This window comes from Rhea pennata, chromosome 1, assembly GCF_028389875.1.
Source record: "Rhea pennata isolate bPtePen1 chromosome 1, bPtePen1.pri, whole genome shotgun sequence".
In the NCBI taxonomy this organism is placed as follows: domain Eukaryota; kingdom Metazoa; phylum Chordata; class Aves; order Rheiformes; family Rheidae; genus Rhea; species Rhea pennata.
This window is the reverse complement of record NC_084663.1, coordinates 120,203,586-120,227,379: the sequence shown is the minus strand read 5'-3', so window position 1 is coordinate 120,227,379 and position 23,794 is coordinate 120,203,586. Positions and strand designations below refer to the sequence as shown.

The window sequence follows — 23,794 nt, the reverse complement described above, 5'->3', positions numbered from 1 at the left end:
AATTAACATCTTTCTATTAGATTGTAAATTAGAGTTTGGTATAAAGAAGATGACTTCATTAGGCAACTAGAATCCTTTACTTCTCAAATTGACCTTTACTTTTGTAACATAGTGTTCTTATCTCAAATTTGAAAAATTAGTTTTGCTGTAGAAAATAGTGGTTGTTCTTTTATGAATTTAAAAATGTTATTTCAGCATGAGGCTTTTGAAGTGTCTGATTAATCTTTTTTTCCTAGTTGTAATAATATGGGAGAGTAGCAATATTATTTCTGACATGAGATAAACGAAGTAGCACAAAATTATGCATTTTTGGGGTAAAATATAATGAGACAGAAAGGAACGGTAATAACATTCAATTTACAAAAATTATATTTTAATTCATAGCCAACTACAGATTAATTGATTTTCCTCAACAATTGATACAGAGACAAATATTATTTTGCTTTAAATGTTAATATTATTCAAGCAATCATTTCTTATCTCAGAAATAATTATATTAAAGTACCAATTATAGACTTTTAAAATGGCTTACAAATGCATAATTGATGCATCTATAGGTACGTAATTGTTCATGCAGATCAAGGAGGTAATCTGGGCATAAAAAGGGAGGCCATAATTCACATCCCCATGTGGAGACTGAACTTTCAAAGGTTTAACTATGAACATGGCAAATTAAAATGGCCATCTCAGCTGTAGAAGCTCATATCTTATTAGTTAAAACTGCATCTGAGTGGTGTTAGGCTGACTAGCAAATTCAAAGGAAATCTCAGGGAAGTGAAAGGAAGCAGTGTTGATGATCAGCTGCTGGTGCCATCTTGCCTCTGTGTCACCAGAGAGTGCTCCACCATGGGTATAACACACTTAGCCAAGCCCCGTTGTCAGGGACAGAGTGCCATGATCCTCCTCATAAATGTAGTCCAAAGTTCAGGGAGTCTCTGCAACTGTATGAGCATGAACCCTAATGTCCTGGCCAAGTTTTAAATGGGAATGGTTACGGTGCATTTTTAATTTCATGGGCGGTTTCCAGTTCTCACCTCTTCAGTAAAGACTGTGTCTTTAAAGAGCTTCACTGTCTTCCCATGGAAGAGCTGCATTTCCACAAGGAGTGAAGCAAACCACCCTCTTGCCTCGCTAGTCAGCCGCTTGATTAATATATGATCAGTTTCTTTCCTATTATGGTAGCACTCAGGCGCTCCATGTCACAGATGGGAACCCTAATATGGTGCACAGTTACAAATGCAGAAAAACATATCCACCCGCCCGTCTTCCCCCCACTACGACCTTTGCAAAAGTGTCTTCAGAATTAAAGGTTTTAAGTGATGAACGCAGAGCCTCCTCAAGGCTGCCTCCCACACTACGGCTATGCCAGCCAACTACCCAGGGCCTCAGCAGGATTCAGGCACTGTTCCCAGTATCTCCAGAGCATGCAAAGGTTAGCGCAGCCCCTGGCATTGCTCAGCATCGTGCCAGCTAGCTCTCTCCCAGGCTCTCTCATTACTGCAGTGGGAAAGTGTGGCCAGGGGCCCTTCCTTGCGGGCAGGGTGGATGAAAGCACTCAGTGTTTTTGAGGGAAAGGGAATGTAGCCCTACTGATTCAAGCCATGCTGTGCCACCTTGCATCAAAGTCAGAGAACAGTCTCTAGCCAGTTTTTATTTTCTAATGCAGAGGTGGCCTCCAGCACTTCAAGATACAGTGTAGAGCTAGACCAGTGGGAAATTGATTCAAAATGAGTTGGCGTATGCTATTAATTGTGTGATGACCAATGGCATCTCAGAGTCCTTGCAAGGAAGAGGCAGAAGAGGAGTGTTCATCCTCAAACATGATACTGCCTCCCTCGTGTTGTGTAACAACCCCACTTTCCAAGAATGCTTTTTCCCCCCCCTCCGTCTCTTTGCAATTTACAAAGGTAGCAAAGGGAATAAGCTCCAAGAACAGCAGTGATCACAACATGCCACACAGAAGCTGCAGAAAAGGGGGCTCAAATACATGCACTGCCGAAGTAAGATGAGCTGGAGAAGATGGCACACATTACAGTGGAAAACCTGTCAATCCAAAAAAGAAGGGGAGTCAATCAAACAAATTGTGATATGGAGTCAGAAGATGTTTCTGCTCACACACACAAAATGAAGAAAAAGGAAGAGTGAAATTTTGCACTGCTCATCTTCAAAGTGAAAAATGAGGGCAGTTTCTAGGGCTTATTGTATACCAGCCGAACTCCGTTAGCAACTAATGAGAGAGCTATTTTAAGTTTCCACAGTAAGTTTTATAAAAACTGTTATATGAGAGCTTGGGAAGTCACAGTGAGAAGATATTTGCCTCTCATAAAATCCATTACTACATTTTAATTATAAAGTATTTAAACACATACAGTGGACAGTATTATGTGTAGGAACTCTGAGCTCTGCCATTTAACCCTATACACATGTATGCAGGAGTCACTTCAGTACTTCCATGCCTTCTATATCTTATCACACAAGAACAAGAAATGCCTTCTAATAAGATTATCTGTAAGAAGTATTTACTTTACTGCATAGATTAAATGCAAAAGAACCATCTTAAATTATGTTCCAACATTGTAAGTTTTGTTTGGATGAATACTGGCACTGTTGTGTGTTGGTAACAGATTAATTACTTTGGCACTACTCTACCATGAAAAAGCCATTGCTTTAAGACAGGGATGTCCAGTGTTTTTTAACATCTTGCACTATATGCTAACTTGGGGATTCCTGTGGAGGGAGCTGGGTCATTCTCAAACAAGTTGATACAAGTTGAGCTTGGAAGGTTAAAGGCGCCCAAGGAGGCATCTGGAGTCCTTTAGAGACACAACAAAATTGTCACTAGGTACCTGATCCAGCCCACAGGCTGAGAGTTGAACAAACTTGCTTTAAGAGATACTTTCAAGAGTGTATTTATCAAACAAATCTTTTCACTTCTTCCCACTTTTAAAATCAAGCACATCCCATCAGTAGAGCCCTAGAGGTACTATTGGATTGGCACAAGTGTGATGGATATAAGCCCCCGTCTCTTGGAGCTGCTCTACGTTAATTTGATCACAGTGTGAGTAAAGACTGGTGTTCTCTGATAGACATTGATTTATCTGTGCTAACCACCACTACTACCTGCCAGTAGACCTTTCATGCTCCTGTGTCATATGGGTTTGTAACTTCTGCTCCAACATCCAGATGAAGTGCTGGATTGGTGCAATCTCACCAGAAGCAGTTGTTCTGAATGAACTGTAGAGAGAAATTCTCTCACTAAGGGTAGAAAATTTTAATTTGTCTGACTCCTGAAAGCTGTTATCCCAACTATAGCTTTCCACCTTACAGTAAAGAAACTTTGATGTAGGAGAATTCTAGGAAATTTCCACTACTTTCCTTTGCTTGGGTTGTTATGTGAACAGAATCATTAGTTTATTTTGAGTTTCTCTCGTCTCCACTGAACACAGAAAGTCACATTATACATTTATTTCCCCTGCAGGCTGGTTTGCTTAGGCAGAGAAGGCACCTTGGGAGAATGCATGATAGCACTGATATAGAAGTTAGGGGGAGACGGATAGAGATCCTGTGGCAATATGGCTCTGAAAGAGAACAGGAAGAATTTATACAACTGGAGGGTGTTGTCAGTGTATGCCAAGAGCCATTTGGAAAGCCTTGTCTGTTGTTCTGTGTTGTGCAAAAGCTCAGCAGGTCAAACATGTAAAAATTCGATTCCAGATAAAAAGCTCTGTCCAATTCCTGAGTAAAATTCATCCCATCAAACTTGCAGGTCTTTACATCTGAGCTAATGAGCAGCTCCCTTAGAAAGAAATCTACCACCCAATGGAGAAAAACAGGCATTCTGAGGGCGCAATTCGTCTGACCTACTTTAGGCATCTGTTTGTTGTAGGGTAACATGAATCTACCCCTTGAATCCCCTTGCTATATTAGCTTGTTCTCCATTAGCTATGAAGGGAGCTCAAAGTAATTCACTCAGATGTATATACTGATACTTATTCAAATGAATCACATTCCTTGAGCCTGAGTGGTGTCTGAACTATACATTGTGGAATTCCATATGGACAAACTTATCTGCTATTTCATCTGAAAATCCTTCTAATCAAATAAATTATGTAGTCCTTATAAAAGGTACTATACTGAAAACTGTAGCAGCTAAGAAACCTTATTTGCTTCAGGAAGGAAGAGAATAAAATATAGTAAAATAAACAGAGCTAGTGCATGTCCTCTCACACTACTCCATCTGTGGGCTTCCATCCCATTGCTAGCATAGAGAGAACAACTCACCTTCAGTAAAGGGTCAAAATGAACATTTGTTCCCTCTGCTGAAATTGCCACTGGAGCTGCCAGTTGTGTGGCTGATCTGGTTCCTTTCATGTTCCCTCAGGAGCTGACTGAACAATCCGCATATATTTCTTTTTATAGATACGTACAGTTGAACAGACAAAAAAAGCTTGTATCAGCATCTCTTACTCTCAATTTATTTCAAGCACAGTTAACTTTTGCCCATGTATGCGTGTCTGGGTGTTATGGAGAACTATTTCATGCACAAAAGCAGTTTTTATTTTTTTCAGTGTACATCAGCAAGACTTCTTATATTTCCCTAATAAGGGATTACAGCTAGTAGCATAACAAGCAATATCAATTATTTCATATGAACAAGCAGCCAAATGACACTTGCTTTGAGAATTATAAATGAATTTGCAAGCTATTGCAAACATGAAATCTCTGCTTTGCTATTCAGCTAATAATGAGCCAAATGATGGATGCTGCCATTTTGCTGAAGAGTGGAGATGTCAAAAGGAACTTTGTTGCACCTTGCATGTGTCAAAGGCAGCCATCACTTAACTGCAAGACTAAATAAAAGAGAAGAAATAAAATGCACACTCCAGGTGGAGAGTCAGATGCACTGGATGTGCTGGAGAAGAAAGGCATGGAGTGATGCTTTTTTTAAAGTTATCAATCACAGTGTTTTTCACTGCTGATCTGAGCCAAGGAATCAAAGGATGGCCCCAACTACAAGACTACAACCCTGCATGGAGCTCATGCAAAGCCATAGTGACCACTTCCTAGTACGGCTCCCCCAACACATATCCTCTCTCTTTCCTTCTAGGCTCCTGCGCAGCACCTGAGGGTGAGGAAAAGGCATGGCTTCCACAGAGAAATCTTAGTTGATGTGCACTCCATCCAGAATACAAGTTTTACAGCAGAAGGATACAAACATGTTTTTAAATGCCAAAGCAGTAAATTACTGCTTCATCATTCCTTAATAGAAGTACACAAGTATCATACATTGTTAACTTCTTTTTGTTGTTTTTTTCTTCCAATTGTAGAAACTCATGCTAAAGTTAATAATATGACTAGTGGCTCTGCGATAAAATATAAGCATAGCTCTGCTCTTCCACAATTTCCTATTGCAGCATAATAGAGAAGACCTTATTGGCATATAGGACAATTTAGTGTTTGTAAGAGGGAGTGAAAAATGGCAATGAATAGATTCTCTGAAAAAGTGAGAGATGAATCCAGAAAGGCAAGGTGTCCTTCCCAGCAGCTTGTTCATTACTTACAGAGAGTTACTGTATTGTGAGGCAGAAACCTGGAATTCTAACAAGTCAATACTAAAGCTCTGTGGGATTTCTTGTTCCTGACTTCAGTGTCTGTATTTATTGAGTGAGGTCTGATGGTATAGGGTAATGTAATTTTCCAAGCCTTTTTAAAGTAGCAAAGATTGATGAGCAAGGTCAGGCACCAAAGGCACTAGACAGTACTCCAAATCCTGTTTCTACTCTTTTTTTCCCCTTTCCTCACCTCATAAATAAAATTCCAAATCTTCCAGGTCCTGAGCACTGACTCAGCAACATCTTCTTTTGAACCTGATGTTATTTCAGATAAAGGATGGAGGGGTTGTTCTCCCATAGGAATCCAGTTGTATGTTCTGACAAATATCTGACTGAAGTGTAAATTATTAAGGCTGGGCTGATGTGGGCTTATTCTCAGGTTTGTAGCAAGAAGGAAAATCCTCTTTTTTATAGCCCATGTATTGATTAAATACATCTATCTTCCTTTTTTTGTGTTGACAAAAGCAAGTATGGCTGTTCCATCAAGTCCCAGGAAAGGGAGAAGGTGGGCCATATTCCCAGCTCTTTATACTATCAGGAGCAGGGAGGGGGAAATGGTCTTATTATCCTGACAGACGGTGCACTTTGCAAACCCACACAGTACACTGAGGACACAAAGGAAGGTTGTACGTACTTGAAGCACAATGTGTCTCTGAGTTCCCAGTGAAAGCTAAGGTGATTATGATGAACCACACTGCCCTACAACCTAAGCTGCTTTGTAGCCCCCAGAGATGTAACATGAGACCCATTATCTGGAGCATCTCTTGCCTCTTTCTTCACTGGATGGGACCATCCTCTCTTCTACCTCCCCACCAGGGGGAGGTCTTTTTCCCCTCAGATCAGCAGTACCTCCTTCTGCCTGGCAGCACCAGCCAACAGGGTTCAGGTATGACCTCCCTGCCCATGAAAGTGCTCTTAGTGCAGCCCCATTCACCCTTATCATACATACATAGACTCAAAATGGAGGAAGAGGAGAGCAAGACAGCAACAACAATCCATACGCAAAGTGCTCCCCTGTACATCTGTGACTAGCACTGTCCTCCCTGCAGATCTCTGCTTTGTACCAAAAAGACTTGCAGTGACAGTAAGACAATGCATCAAGCTGTGTAGGACTTTTGGAAGGTGGTGACCGCACATGTTCACTTACTTGTGGGTTTTCTTTTTTTAATAAAAGAAAATACTGTGTATATTTAGAGCATGGATGGGAGTTTCATCCCCTATTTCATTCCTAAATTAAAAAAAAAGAAAACAAAATCCTTCAAGATAATGAACCGGAAAGTGCTAGCACAGTAAACCACAGCATGGTTCAAAGAAAACTCTTTCTTATAAATATATGGTCAATGTTTTATATCACTAGGTCACCCTGCTATTCAGAAGGTGATTGAGTGGTCTGCTTCTCAATGTAAAACGTTGTAGAGTGAAGGAAAAAAAAAAAAATACAAAAAAGACAAAAAAGCCCCAAGCTGTACCTTTGCTAGAATGTGAGGCTGTCTAGAAGAAAAGGAGGGTTCCTATTCTGTTTTTGTTTTCACTTCACTAAGTTTTCACCTGATGTCTTTTAACAATCGCTATTTAAAAACAATTTTATCAGGAAGGGTGGCCATTGATTTAGCAAAGTGCTACAATTGCAATTAGAGAGTTATTAAGCCCAATGCCAGCTAGTCTAATTAACATGGAAATCTAACAGAGGCCAGGGAATAAAGGTTTTCCTCCTGCTTAAGCTGTATGTTTATTATACACATACAGCTACATTAAAATAATACTAAGGTTGCAAAGTTGAGCATGTAAAAACTAGTAAATGACAAATTACAGTGATAACATCATGCAATTAATTCAGTTAATTTTGCACAGCAACTTTAATTCCAGAAAATTCTATTTCAAATTCCTGACTTTGCAACCTTCATATTCTCAGCAGTGTGTTTTATTTCCTAGATTTAAAGAAAAAAATATATATTCCTCTACAACATATGGACACCCACCTGGCTCCTCAGCATGGCCGCTTGGAACTGTTAGATCCACCACGCAGACCTCTCGTTCTAATGATTTAACCAATAACAGTAGTAGGCTGTTGTTCTCTGCTTGAGTTGGTACAAAATGGGATGAGTTGCATATTTTGCCAGTGAGTTTCATTGGCTGACAGATAAAGAACAATGAAGCATGAAAGGTATGGGGATACAGGTTTCATTGCTCATAGGTATCTTCAGATTTGCTGCTTCTCTTTCACCTCCTCCATATAAATTCAGGCCTAGTTATATCTTTTCCCTAGCCTGTATCTTCATCATGGTTCCTTGCAGACTTCAACAGGTTGTTTCTTTGTCCAGCTACTCCCAGTCCCCCCACCTCTACCAGGTCAGCCCCTAATCTCAGAAGTTGACCTCAGCCCCCTTCTACACTAGCTGGCTCTCAGCCTCCTCTGGTTCCCTCATCCCAATTCATATTCCTCATTCCCAGTTCCGGTTTCCATTCACAACAAGTCTGAATCTCTCCCTACTATTTTGGGGCTGTAATTTCCTGATGAGCTTTACTACACCCCTCTGTCATTGTATCATTTGATTTCCCTTGGTCCACCTTTTGTTGCCTCTTGATTCAAGGAAGGAGCTATATCGAGCTCCTAACCTCCTAACCAATTGAGCATACAGAAGGGGCATCCTCTGCACTCTCAATTCCAGTCCTTGGCTAAGGTATAGCCTATAGAACCTTGCAGCAGCAAATAAAAGAAAACTGTAATTTTCTCAAGCCGTGACAGGACACTGTTAGTTTAGTTGTCTTGGTGTTTAGTATTTGGCTCTATGATGTTGAGTCTTCATAATTTTGTTAACTGCTGAACCAAGACACCACTGAATATGTGCGAACATGAGTCTTGTCTATCTAAATGTTTATAATTTGGCCAAGTTTGAAGATAGAAAAGTCAAATCCTGGATGTTAAATCTTAATCTGTTCAAAAAGACAAGGGCTCAGAACAACCCCCCAAAAAAGGCCACCAGAAATTGGTTTTAATTGCTAAACATTCTACCCTTTTATTCAACCCTCATTTTTTAAAACAGGTGGAATGACTTTGCTTAACCCTTCTAAAATAATTCTGCTTGTGGCAAGCAATCAATATGACAAATTTCAGTCTAAGCAATTGGATTTTGGCAAGGCTTTACAAAATCGAAAAAGAAGCTTTCAACCAGCAGAGTTCAGCAGCTCTGTTAATTGGCCTTGCCACCAGTCCAGACTATAACAAACAAAATAAATGTGCACAATATGAATAGAAGGACATAAATTACATGAAATAAAGATAAAAATTCTGAATAGCTGGAAAATCTTTAAAAGGAGTCAAAAACGCAACCTGAGTCTTCTTGTGCTGGGGTTTTGAGAGCTGTAAATGATTTCTCAAAGTTTTAACCTCAGAAAAATCATAAAATGGTTTTAGCTACTTAAAATGGTGACACAGAAGACAAATTAATCAAGGTCTCCCCTACACATTCTATGTTTGAGAATTTCTCTAGCACTTACCTCTGCCGCTCATTTAAAACTTTTCTAGAAAACACTTGTTCCTGTGTGAATTTAAGCTTTGACAGACACTTTTAAAGTTCTGCTTGGATTTATAGGCGTGGCAGATTGTCAATAAAGCTGATCAGCAACAGCATCTTAGCTGACACACACGGTTGACCAACCTCAGCTCATTACTCCAGCCAATGTTTTTCTGATCTGTATAGACTCATTTTTCCTTCCCCTATTTCTGAGGATAACAAGCCCCATGAGCTTACAAGGTCAGTACCTAAAAGAAAGACTAGACATTTCAAGCCTTTTCTCTGCGTGGAAAAACATGGATTGGGCTAGTGTAATACAGGACTTAAGTTAGGACATAAATCACTACCTGACACGTGAAGTGTTGGCACATGCAAAATGCACAGTATATAGCACATGCCAGAACTAGTCCCAGCTGCACTAACTAAAACATAGATCATTCTCCTCTCTTCTCAAATCTTAGATCTGAATGTAAACAGAATAAATTCAGTATCTTTTCCTTCTCTTTTCCCCCAGAAACCCAATCCCTTTTTTCCTTTTATTCCCTTTTTCCTTCCCAAGCTGACAAGGAAGAACAGAAAAAACAATTTGAAAGCTCTCTTGTTTCCAACCTTGTTATTGTAAAGATTGCTTTGTCTCTTCCTTAACCAAAGCACTCTTTTTCCAGATATTTCTTTGTTGCTCCCTTACCTAGGCCTTTTCTAAATTTACGGTAATGCTGCTGTCTGCTAAACAATAAATGCTTTGTGAGACTACAGAGAAATGAGAGACTTGAGGTGAGGGTTAACCATGACTCCAAATTAGAGCATTAGTCTGTAACCATCTTCTGCTGAGTGTATATTCTTTATAAAGACACAGACAGGAACTTAGCTTTGGAAAATTAGACAGTTTGAGGGAGAAGAGGCACTTGATCTAACTCAGCTGAGGAGACCTGAAATTCTCTGGAGGGGGAGAAAGAATGAGGAACAAGACAAACAGCATGAGGGAGACAATAAGAAAGTAAGTCAGAAAAGAAACTTCTTTTGAAAAGACAAAAGGAAAACTTCAGCTTTTATGGACAAGGGAAGAAAGCAAGGAATAATTAACTTGATCTATCATTGCAGTCTGGTCTGCCTAACAGAGAAGACCTCTGACTTAAAATCATCCCAGAGCATCCCACTTCATTGCATGCTTCATCCCATTCCCATTCACTCACTGCTTGTAAGAATAACAGGTCTCACTGGCAGAAAACTGTCTCCTTATCGAAGTAATGATTGATACAAACCTTCAGCAAAAATCTCTAAGTCCTTGTATAAATCGGTAGATTCCACTACAGCCAGCAGAGCTATGGCAAATTGCACCAGTTGAGGATCTGACCCGCTGTTTTCTGTTGGCTACCTCAGCATATGCAATCTCTTGGAACCGGCAATAAACCAAACAATTATATCTTTTTCATCAAATACATCTGATTTTCTCCTAAAGCAAGCCATGGTAAAAAAATAAAAAATAAAAAAATAACTGATGCTTTCTTGGACTGCCTGAACTTAAATTCTATGCAGTATTTTTTTGTTTTATTTTGTTGTTTTTTCTGTCATGCTTGGTCAAGTTTATCCATTAGTTTATCACATCCAGGCAGCATCACTTCAAACAACAAAAGGTATCCCTGTCACTGGAAGAGAATGCTGGCAAGATTCTAGACTGAATCACTCACTAACTCAGCAATTATACTGAAATGTTAAGTTGTGATGAACAAAAATGGAAGCTGTGCTCTCAGCCTCCTGCTGCTTGCCCAGAAAGCTCACAAATACAGCTGAATAGAAGCAGCTGCTCTGTATCTCTGATCAGGCTAAATTAGATGCTAATTTCCACTCTGTAAGTTCAATTAAAAGAATTCCCCCTAAATATGCGTTACAGTACTATATAATCCTGGAGAACACTACTTACAAGCTTAGACAGTTACCATCATCATCTGAGAGTTTTGTGAAGCCTGAAACCAAGGTCAGATTTATGGTAGTTACAAAGCCTTTCCACACTGAATTTAAGTAAATTTTGATCTATTTATACTTTGGAGAGGAAAACTATTACTTCTTAGTGATCTTGCATAGTGCCCACTCCAAAAGTCAGGGCAGTTGTGGATGAATTTACATTTAGGTTTATCAAAACCTGAAACTTAAAACTAAATGAAGTTGGGGTTACAAGCTCACACAAACAGAGAAATAGGGGAGAAACTACAAAGAAGCACTAGCAATATGGTATCATTCCTTAATATGGCCGTCTTCACCAATTTTTATGTACTGTATCTTCTACTGGAAAAAGCAAAAGAACAAATAAAAGGAAAAAAATAAGCGTTCTCATTCTAAATCACTCCAGACCACAACCAGTCCACTATATAATACAGAAAGTGCTAATGTTAGCAGCAATAATCTTCTTAAAGTGATGAATAAAGACCAAAAATCTACACTAATTCTGCTGCATCTGAGAATATCCTCCAGATTGCATTGCTCAGAAGGTCTGCCTGTAGCATGGGAGGAACAGAGAGAATAGCCAAAAATTAGAGCTTCTTCTTGAGATTCTTCCATAATGGTGATAGCTCTTAGCTGAGAGACCCCAAAGGACTCCATCTTATGACAGAGTCTCTTGCTTTTTATGCATGTGGTGCCCCATTCAAAAACCATAAATACATGAACAATGATTGTGTTGCTTTTCTCTAGCATAGGGCATGAAACACAGTTTGAAAGAAGCCCCATAGTCAATGCAGACTATATGCATCAGAACAGCCCTAGTTGAACAATCTAGTCCCATTGTGTATATGACAGAGAGGCTTGTCTGCCTGTGTGCTGAGTGTATATAGTACCATTAATAGATCCATAATCTCCCGATTTCTTTGACTGGAGTCTTAACAGAGCTATTTCTTTCACTTGAATTCAAACGAGAAAGGAACTTAAGCCAAGGGCTCAAGCTAAGACAAACTGGTGCTGATTGATAGAATGATGCTCCTGACTCATTGGCAGAGCCTAGGTCTGTGACCTCCACTGAGAGCAGCTGTCACCCATTAATAAAGGGGTCTGAAACCACATTTTCTGTCTTCCTATCTTTGATAATAAAAGCCAGGAACGCTCTTTTCCAACTTCTCCTGGGTAGCAGAATATGTTTTTGCCTCCCAGAGGTAGACCTCACAAGAGATATGCAAGCTTTAGTTACCAATGGATTTATTGTAAAGGTCACCTAAAAATTTTTGCTAGTGAAAAATACAGCTGTTTGCTTTATGAACAAAATCATTAGATGAGATAATAATACACCTGTGCTTTGCACTGTCTGCTAGTAATTAGTCTGATGGCTGATAGGCAAAGAACAAGCTGCTTCAGGACATCAAATGGCCTTGAACAGCTACCTCAGGTTGTGTCTAGACTTCTTCCCTGTTTGAGTTATGGCCCTTGGCCATCTGAGGTGAAGGGAAAGGGAGGAGATCTGGTTCTCATCTGGGCTGTATAAACATCCATCTGTATAAACCAGGATATGAAAGTGTTGCACAACCCCAAAATATCCCAAAATGGAGCGCACAGTTAACTGGAGCTCTTTATACTACGTATACATCAGCACCAACATCTCATCTCAAAGTTATCACAGCTGGTACTGTACACCATACTGAGTATTCACTCAGTGAAGTAAGTCTAAGGCCACAATACTAAACCCATCTTCAAGTTGTATTAATCCCATCTCTCTCACACTGCTGCTGCAATAGAGCAGAAAATCCAGCCCAAAATTTTCTAGGTAGCTAATTCTTATTTTCTGCCTTAATCATGGTCAGAAATTCTCTGAAGTGTCTATTGGGACCTCAGCCCCAGGGCTCATAACTCTCTGCCTAAGTTTAATGGTAAATATCGATTTCAGAGCCTGTCATTTGATTAAAATAAAGGCTTTGAGAGTCAATCTAAGACATGCCCAGTGCAGGCTGCAGCAATACTACACAGATACAGCAGTGATGGGTGCAACAGTCAAAGGCATGGCCCTGATGGAAGTGGGATGAGGTTTTGATGTAACTGCAGTAGATGTGAGTGCCAATTTCTTTTTACTTCATCTCCCTCCCTGTGTGAATAGCATGATACAGCAAAGGCAGCTTATAGACTTTGGCTAAAATGAGGCACATGCTGAAGTACATGCAGGAAAGAATAGAGGGGTGGGAGGAATGAACTAATGTCATCTTCACACCTCAGCAACTTTTGAAGTAACTGTTAAAATAATAAAATTGCTGAAGTCGGCCATTTTAATGAGAATGAAACTGCTTTATGAACACTAAAATATAAAGTTATTAGTGAAAATGATTTACATATGAGTGTAGTGTTGCTTAGCTGGAAAAAAAATAGTGCCTATATAAAGCAAGCAGAACTAACAAAGCACTCCCTTAAAAACTATCAACATAAAGCAACTGAGTGATTATAGCTAGCCTAAGCCTCAAACTATCGAAGTCAAATGTTATCAGAATTTAATGTACTATTAACATGCAGTAAAACTGAAGGTGTTCAGGTGAGGGGCTCTATCCTACATTTTTTTTTATCTGAAAGAGAGATATTTTCTCCCACACATTCTCAGAAATGACTGCTTCTGAGATACCTACAGAAGTAGAAATGATTTAGAGTACAAAGGTGATTAGAAATCCAAAAGGCTAGTTCTATTTTAGCTCTGTCTGGCTACCAGTATGAGATCTGTAACTTAGATTAGAAACTGTGGAGACAAGATAGTTTTATTTGAAGGAGTACAGACACGTAATGAATTCCAAAATCATACAATAATGCATTGTTTTTCTGAGAATTAGTCTGGATTTTAATTAGTTTGTACTAATGAATACATTTGTATGCATCCACTCTTTATTGGCAGTTTTTAGTGGAGCTGGTAAATTGGTCTCAGTGGAATGTCTGTTTCACTAACACGTAAGATAATTAATTATTTTCCATAGATAGAGTCAACCAAAAGTCTCAGGGGCAGTTAGGTATAAATTAGAATGAAAGATGAGATACTCAAAATACAGCTAGACTACTCATATATCAACCAACCATTAAATAACATTGAGACCCAAGATACGCTGAGAGCTGAGTTCCAGTCTCTGGACTACCCACAATACCTTCCAGGAGCTCTCAGAGCACCCTGCCCTATTTTCCACCTAGACTCTTGGAATGTTTTTTCTGTATCTAGTCATATTCAGGTTTCCTCATTACTTGAGAATTCTTCCTCAGAAAATATGTATTTTTCTGTCCTTCCTGTTCCTAATGTTCTGCAGGTTGGAGAAAAAATTGAAATAATACTGAGTGCACTTGAACAAAGCAAATGCCCTCAGATCTAGTATTCTAGTTAACAAAGACCTCAAGATAGCCAATATTTGGATGTGTTCAGAGGCAGATTTTCATGTAGAAAACGACCATAAGACTGACGCAAGGTGACCAAAATCAATGAGATCTAAATAAGGATGGAGATGCATGATATGGGATCAAAGTGGAATTAAATGTCCATAACCAAAACTGACATGTTGAAAAACCCTGTTGGGCATTCACTTAACTCTGGAGACAGAGGCTCTAGAGGACTTTTATTCTAGTATCACCACAAATTCTTCAGTCTTGACAGGGTTGAGCAAATCAGAAGCCATTTTATACCTATAGCCTATTTATAGCCTCAGATTTGGTTGCAGAAACACCTAGCTCTCCAAAGCAGCTCACTCCAGTAAGTATCGTATGACAGAAGAACCTGTTTTCTTTCTGTTGACCACAAATGGAGCTTTAGGTTTCTCACACAGATATTGATGCTTACAGCCAGGTAAGAGGCATTTCATCCCTAATCTCAGAGATGGAGTTTACCCCTGTAAATCCTAATGGCTTCTGCTCACCACAGGAACTCAAGATGTACATGGGTTTAAGTGCCTCTTTGAGATACCTTTCTCTTGCATTATGCAGGGAACCCAGGCCCTTTACATAAGGTCCTGAAACCCCCTCTGAAAGCCAGCCATTGGAAGTGAGGTGTTGCACTTGTTCATGTTGTAGTGTCTAATTTCTTTTAAAAGTTTTAGCTACTCTGTTTTGGTCACTAGCTCAGCTAAGGACCAAACTTTAATCATGTTTGTAACATTCCTGCTATTCTAAATTCTGATGCCTGCTTTCAGAGGGGAACCTAATACCAAATTACAAGCTAATTTTTGAGCATTAAGCTAACTGTATTAAGCCAGCTGTGTTTTATAAATTAAAATTTTAAAAACCTCCAGTAAAAAATGATTAATAGTTCATCAAATTACTAACAAGCAAGGAACTCATAAGTAGAAAAGCATTTTCATTTCATTTACAAAGCCAAGCCTCTCAGAAAATAAAAAGAACAGAGCAAAACAAAAGCTTATCACATGAAGTAAGGCAGTCAAAAAGAAAAGCAGTTTCTGCAACAGAAAATCCTGGTTTTCAATATTGTGCATTGATTGTGCTGCACCTTCATTTTTCACTTCCACTAAACTTGAAAATATGCTGCTGAGCTACCATCACCTCTTATAGCCCCTTTTAAAGATCTACTGGTAGAGTATAGCAACACAGAAAGGCAGATCTTTAACTGGTACAGGTCAGTCCAGTTCCACAAACTTTTACTGAAAGTATGCTGGTTTACATATGCCATTTGCTCTAGTCCTGGTACAGCCTCCAAACCATTCTTAATGATGGCAGGACAGATTGATTTCAGAGGCAACATTATTAGTTTTACTACAAGTTCCCTTACTCAGAGTATTGGTTACGGCATGGTTTCAGATGAATGTGCATTTGTGGAAGTAACCCAGCACATGTCAGGTATGTGCCAGTCAGAAAAGAGGTCTCATTCTCCATGGTGCACAGTCAAACAGCACATGAATAACTACAGATGGATTTCCAAAAGAAATACGGCACTTGTCAACAGCATAATTTCAGTTCTGCCTTTCCTCATTAACACTTGACAGCAACTCCAGCATACTTTGAGTCATCTAAGAGGCAAAAATCAGCCTCACCAAAGCTTTATTAATTTTTCCTAATTTACAACTGGTTTTCTGATGTCCTAGCTTCATTTTTACAGACCAGCTTCTCAGAAAGCATTAGGAGTCCTAGCACTTTTTAAGTGCCCAAGTACTCCCCTGAGATGTGAGAAGAATTAGGCACCTCCTAAGTGCCAGATTCCTAAAAGCTGTGGGGAGCGAGGTCTAAGTCATGCTCTCATTATAAGGACAAAGGATCTGAGACAAAAATCTCACCAAATAGGGAAGTGGTGACAATCAGCTAAGGGAGGAAACCAGGAGTCAAAAAGGCCAAACTCAGAGTATAACAAAGCAATAGCAAAGTCTGTTCTAACATCCAAAAAACTCATGGAGAAAGGAGCACATCAACACCCTCGTGTGGGTATCTTGAAGAAGTTTGGGCCTGGGATTTAAATGACTTAAACTTTAGTTTTACTGCCAAGTGCTGTTCTTTCGGCAATTTCACTGCTTGCTTTCGCAGTCCTTACTGCGCCTGGTTTGTCTGTCAGCATTGTAAACTTTTCTGATGTCTATGTGCCACCTAATCCAATAGGGCCATGATCCTGCCTTATTACTAGAACTAAATTGCAAGTGAACATAATTCATGATGATTTCCTTGGGCTGCCTCTCATCTCAGTGCTGCAGGATTGCTGTAGCTCTGCTGATCTTCACCCACTGCAAATGTTATGCAAAGGAGCAGACCATACTAGTGACTATACATATCTATATATACATGCTCACTTCTCTTGCACATTTTCAGAAATGAAGCTGAATTTTTGGATGCATTCAGCTTGTATCATATGTAAGTAGGCACACACAAGTCTCAAGTTATATGCAGGCATACAACTGTGTGCAATGTAGTTCCCATAAATTAATCAAGTTATTTTTGCAGCAAGCTGGAAAGAAAGATTAAGGCGGAAATTGTTATTGTTATATCTATTTTTAAATACTTGGAAGACACTTAGTTACTATGGTGGTGAGCACCATATAAGTACCTAAAGAGATATATTTGTAGAAGGAATGTTAAGGCTGAGGGTTTTTCCATATCAAAGGTGTCAGCTTGCTGAGGATTCAGAAACCTCTAAGAAAAAAAAATGGTAAAAACATGACAATTTCAAAATGTTTTTAAGTCCTTTAAAAGAAAGCCTAAAGAACTGAAATAGTTCTTATATGGCTGTACTGTTTTGCCTTCCCCCCCCCCCCCCCCAAGAAATGGGACTTAAGCTTTAATTTACTTTCTTAGTAATATTTCATCAGATATAAAACTATTCTTTTCTTCTCCAATGCAGTTCTTTATTTTTGGGGGTTTCCCCCTTAATGTGACAAAAAAGCTACATAATTAACATTATACATCAACATATGCGCATCCTTCATATATCTATAACATTATATTCTTTGCATCAAGAGATGGATTTATTTGGTAGAATCACAACAGTAGTTATCAATGATACACGGAGTGAAAACTTGCAGAGAAATCCAGAGATAGGACATACGCCAGACTAAGAGTGCTGCTGGCTCTGCTAATTTATTAAAACTTTTAATGTGATGCTTGTTGAGAAGCTTCTATTCAAACATTTAAAGATGGAAGCTCTTCTCATTACCAGATGCAACAATAATACATAATACCAAACCAGATATGTCAGGAAAAGGAAATATAAGACAGTATCTCCTCCATCACAGGTATAATTTAGAGTTTAAGTACACTCATCATTTTAAACTCCATCAGCTAATCCTCTCTAGGAAAGCAGAAGGCCAGTGTGTACAGTCTTGTGTGGGAGTATGTGAAGTTTCAGTACAGAAACCATCTATTTGATCTTAAGTAAGCATAAAAGGTTGTTTTGAAAGCTTTTGTTGTTAGATAAACATCAAAAGTTGTTGATATGAAAAGTTTGACTGATCCTTGATTGTTATTACTGCTATTACCTAATAAATAAGCACACAGCATTCCTCTGGAAAGAATTTACACACATCTTTGGCCTCAAGAAATGGAAATTCACCTAGGAGAGGAAGTGAAGTTCACACAATTCCCCTCTCTTCCTTTCAGCATCCTCTCCAGGGAAAACATGTGAACAATCTGAGTGCCTTGTTATTAAAGGCTAAATCTGTCTTTAGCCAAGCTGTCAGCTGCCTGAGGAGATGACTGGATTCAGTGTATTAAGATACACTGACCAGTTCAGGGAATGGGAGAGGTTAGTCCAGGAGAGGACATGAAACATTTGGTCTGGTTCTAGATAAAATAAGTGTGGCAGTCCACTAAAAAAGTGTCTGAGCTTCAGTAGATAAAGCTGCCCATTTCTCCCCAACCCCCATGCATAACTATGCCTTGCAACAGAATTAGTCTAGAACTGTTTGCTTTGAATTTTCCCTACTCTGCTCTGAAACAGTCTGAGCTACAGACCACAGTGCTGAGTTTGGCCAGGATTTTTACACCTTTGTCCAAGCGTGAGCAATCCATACATGACCAAATACAACAGAAAAAACTATGCTAAAAATTCAAACACTTCTGTATTCAGATATTGTGAAGGTGTTACCTTATTTGATGGTTGCATGTACATCCACATATGTTGTTGAGACAGACTTCCTATTAAGAGGCTTGCAACAGTTAATTGTCTCATGCTTCCTAACCCCCTGGTACTGGACAGATTGTACATAAGACAGAACTTGGCTCTGAATACGCATGCATGAGAAGAAATGGGAGAGTGACAGGGTAAATGACCGGGAGATCATATGCTGCAAGGCACCACTTCCAAGGCACAAAGAAATATTAGAAGACGTAGTGAAAAGAGTCAAGAGGACAAGGTCACTTGCTCCCAACACTCAACCTAATACCCAGGAAAACTTAGTGTTAATTAGTTTCACACAATATCACCTTTCCTAACTTCTAATTGGTGCTGTGTGGGTGAAATACTAAAGATAAGCAGTCTGGAAGGGGTTTTATTATTATTATTATTATTACATTGATTCAACAATTGCTTGCAAGACCTCTTTTATCTTTTGCCACACAAGTAGTGTTCTGTGGGAAAGACAAGATGCACAAAGCATTGCAATGCTACAGTTCAGTCAGTCCTCCCTTGTGACTAAAGAACCTGACCTATAGACCTAGACAGATACAACAAAATATGTTCCATGAACTCATTTGAATATTTATACAAGTTAGCCTCATGTGTGCTCCCTTTCTTTTTGAAATCTTTTTCCACAAATAAGTTTATTTGTAGGGCTGTTCCCCAAACTAGTACATTTTTACATGGTCATTGGAGAATCTTAGTGGAAAATTAATTTTGAGTTCTTACCACAAATATTTGTACTAAAGCATACTACAATAATGATCCTGGGCACTAGCCAGGAATTAAAACTTTATTGAGCTAAGTACTCTGCATAAATAACTGCAGATGATTATTCAGTCTGCTGGACCTATAAAGTGTCCAGTGTGCACCGAGCACAGAATTTCACAGATTCCTTAAGTAGATGAAGTAGGTAAATTGACTGTTGACTACACTGCAAGATGTATATATACTTACACCATGAACCCTTACTGAAGAGATCTCTTTTCTAATATACTTGATTACAGCATGGCAATGTCTTTACATTTACTATGAATGTTTTCTAGAAGCATTCAGATTTAAGCAAGTTCAGATTACTCCATTTTAGATGAAAAAGATAAGGATAAACAAAAAGAGTTCAAAAAGTACAATCTCATGTAAAGCTGTCCCGTGGTGTATCCCATGGAGACGGAAAAACAGAACATTTATTTATACTTTCCTGACCACCCCAAAGCAGAGCTCATGTACCTACAGAGCAAGCATTCAAGAATAAGAAGTGGAAGCTAAAAGGAATGACTTCCCTTTTTAAATACAACAGATCATTTTCTCTTTACTGTTTGGATCTACTCCACCAAGCCATGTAAGTTTATGCAAAAAACATTCATTTTAATTTCATGTTGACTCAAACTTATAGAACTCCTCATATGGAAACACATTTTGCAAATATTCATAAGCTGAATAGTGGATCTGATTGAGAGAATTATTCAAACATCAACTAATAATCACATATCTTTTATACTTTCAGAAGAAAGTATGAGATCTGTTACTAGGAAAAAGGATGCTTCTAAATTTGCAGACAAAAATAATTGGTTCTGATGCAGTTTTCCTTGCAAGATGTGCTAAGCTGTAAAGAGCTGGTTGTATGATACTCAGCAAAAATGCAGGACAGTAAGAAACAGAACAAGAAGTGGCAAGTGTTAACCTACAAAAAATTGTGACATTGCCAAAACAGTAAGAATAGGAAGGGTGTGTTCATAGAGAATAAGCAGCACTTCTTTGGCTCCTTTTTGCATTAGGTGCATTTGCAAACATGACATAATAAATAAAAACAGGTAAGCAGAAAGGAAATGATACCTTCTTATCTGATGCTGACTCTATGTGACCACATCAGATTCATAAAATGGGAAGGACATGGAGATAGTATTGCTATGTTCCTTTTGGATTTTCTACCACAGAGAAGAGCATTATGTCATAGTCGAGATGCCATTAAAATTTTTTCTGGAGGAGGTAACTGGAAGGACAGTATGAAACTGTATCTTTACTAACTTCTGCAATGCTTTAGTCTCCTTGTGCCAGGTCTTTGCTAGGCTTCCCAAACTTTCTTCTGGCTGAGACAAGACTTGACTTGTATTTCCCCATTGCCAGTGCTGTGTGCATGACTTTAAACTAGCATAAACAAGCTTAATATGGTTGATACTCAGTGGATCACAACAAAAGTAGATTAAATAAGATTGTTTTCTTGGCGATGCTATCAACTTATCCTCATTTATTTTTTCCTTTGAGAAGATTAGACCATGTGTGTTGTGAGAAATGAAAACTTGCTGATTCTAAGGAGCACAAGGCTCAGTGGAAATAATGCCACTTTGGGGCAACCACTTCCAGTGTAAGTTTACAAGTTATGTCCATAACAGGACACATAAGAAACTGACTTGTTTTTCAGATAGACTGAGGTCCTTCAAGGCCTGAGGTCTGCAGCAGCTACAGTTACATAGCTACAAGTTGTTTTCATTCAGATGCTTCTGTATGGATAGTGTTACTGCTAAGCTACTATGGTAGTTTCTTTAGTAGTCCTTTGACTAGTTTTCTTCCAAGAAAACTAATCTGTTCCTCCTACTATGACAACAGAATGAAATTGCACAGACTTCCCTGACAACAATACAGTACATATGGATGGAAACGCTACTCAGCCATATACCATGCCCACTGAAGCTGTTAGGAGCTTTTCTATCAACTTCAGTAGCCTTTTCATCAGGCATCATCACAAGCTCTCACATTCTGGCTTATCACTGCTGTACATTCATCATCAAGCTGCACATTGTGGCTAGTACAGGACAGGCTTTTCTAAAGTTCAGTCTCTTCCATTGCTCATCTCCTTGAACCAATGAACAAAGCACTAGGAAAAGGCAGGGCCAGTTCAGTAGAACTTGGGACTGTCCACACATCCTCCACTAGAAGTGAGACTAAGAGGCCCATGCACTGGTGGTAACAGCTAGACAAGACTAAAGATATCATGCTGCTCTCTAATGAAGAGGAAGAAAGAACATGCCTTCATAAGTGTCTACAACTTCTGTAAGAGGAGTCTTCAGACTGCATTTCCCCAAATGCTTTACAGTGACAGCAATGCCACATGTCTTGAGAGAGGGAGAGGGCTGATTGTCATGGTCATAGTTTTTCTCCATTTTTTCAGCCAGCTTAGAGATGGGCCTAAAATTCCTTTTCCACAAACTATACATGAACAAGCTTAACCCGCAGCAGTGCATCCACTGTGAAAATCAAATCCTGAAAACAACTAAGCATCATGATTTCAATTGTTAAGGTTAGTTTTCAAGCAGCTCTTCCTGACCTTATTACCAAGAGCAAGGGCAGTGACCAGATATAAAGCTTCCCTCTGCAAATTGTTTTCATAGCACACCTCCCTTTATACTAAAAGGAAAGTGGTTTTGATCTGGGTTTTTTCTCCCCTTGCAGGAGGGAAAGCTTCAATTTGACAGGGACATGAAAGTTATAACTCTGATAGTTACAGCCACAACAGAAAATTTAGGACATTAACATCTTTTTGGCAAGAAATCTACATTATGTCATAGAGGCTCTATATGTACACACAAGTTTTTAGCACACCCCACTTTCCAAAGGAACAAGCCACTTTTTGTTTGAATTCTAACTAAATACAGCTAATAAGGAAAAGAGTTGTTTTCAGCATCTTTGACTTAGAATTCAATCTCAGGTTGAAAGTTCTGACTGATACTTATAATTGACATTGGTTAATAATACATACAATACAATAATTCATATCCCTCTGTTTATTATATAGATAGAAGTATGCCATGATTAACTAGCATCACATTTGTGAATTAAAGCCCTTTCTTAGTCAAAATTCCTTTTAAGTAGTAGAATTTGTCTCTAAAAATGCTGCAGGATCAGTAAGTCTAAACTTAAACAGTTTTGTTTGTGATTAGATTCAAGGTAAATGAGCTCAGTTCATGATGTGCTCAAACAATAAAGAGAAAAAATGCTTTCCAACTGCCCAAAGAATGAGTGGCATAATTTTGCTTCCTCTCCTTTTTTGCTAATCTGAGTATGCAAATGGCTTCGTTGTCAGGGTACATTTGTTCTCACTAATTCAAGACACTAACTAGCCAAAATATTTTTTTCTACCATTTACATTTTATCATATTGGGAACATTGTCTACTGATCTCATTTACTGTAACTTTATGCAAATAGCCCTAATGAGAAAGTCGCCTCTCTAATAGAGAAAGCAAGCATAAAGATGTCTCTTAATGTCTTAGGATGCATTGTCTCAGAGTGCCCAAAGATTCTGTTCACACCAACACAAAGACCAAAATGTACATTCAAAAACAACTATTCAGATATCTCATCTCAGGGAAAACCTGGCTCTGAACTTCAGAAAAGACTCACATTTGTCCTGCTTTTCACTAGGCAAGATGGACAAGAACAAATTTTGATTAGAATAGTATATTTGCATAGTTCAGTCCTTGTCCCGCTTACGAATGTCTACAAACTCATGCTGCCTCATATTCAGCTGGGTCTATAATTAAAGCTAATCAAAATGTTTTCTTTTAAAAACTTTCCTATAGTAATGGCCTTTTAATATAATTTTAATCATTTGTGCATAAAGTGTTTTTGCCCACTATAGTAAGAAAATGACATTTCTGCTACAAAATTGTGATTGTCCATGAAAGTTCAGTTTGGCTTCTTTCTTTAAAAATGTTGGTGTGCTTTTTTTTTCAAATTGTAATTGGTTTATACCATTCAAGGCGCAGAAATCAGTTCCTGCCTTCCGCTTTGTTAAGAGTCCATACTCCCCAACAGAATTAAAAAGCAATGACTTGCTCTTCAAAACACTGGAGCATAAGTCCTGATTCATCCCACCTGTATGGGGTGCCAAAGTTAGGAGCCTGTTTGCCACAGGATCTCTCTCTGGAAGCTGCTCCCAAGCCAGAAGCATTTGTATTGCCTGTCAGAAAATGAATGGCATCAGACTAAAGGCATCAACTGCACTTCCTGCCTTTGTCTTGAGGAAAGAAAAGAAAAAAAAAAAAAAAAAAAAAAAAAGCAGGTATCCTGGGACATGGGGCATATCTTTGTTTCTTCTAGAAAAAATGCAGCAGGTCAGATTACATTC

At 38.8% G+C, this 23,794-nt stretch overlaps 1 protein-coding gene across 2 annotated transcripts in view; it reads right to left on the bottom strand.

The window, feature by feature from the left end:
- PCP4 (Purkinje cell protein 4) overlaps positions 1-23,794 on the bottom strand; it is a 54,490-nt gene that overhangs the window by 7,878 nt on the left and 22,818 nt on the right. The gene's annotated exons all lie outside the window — the stretch shown is intronic.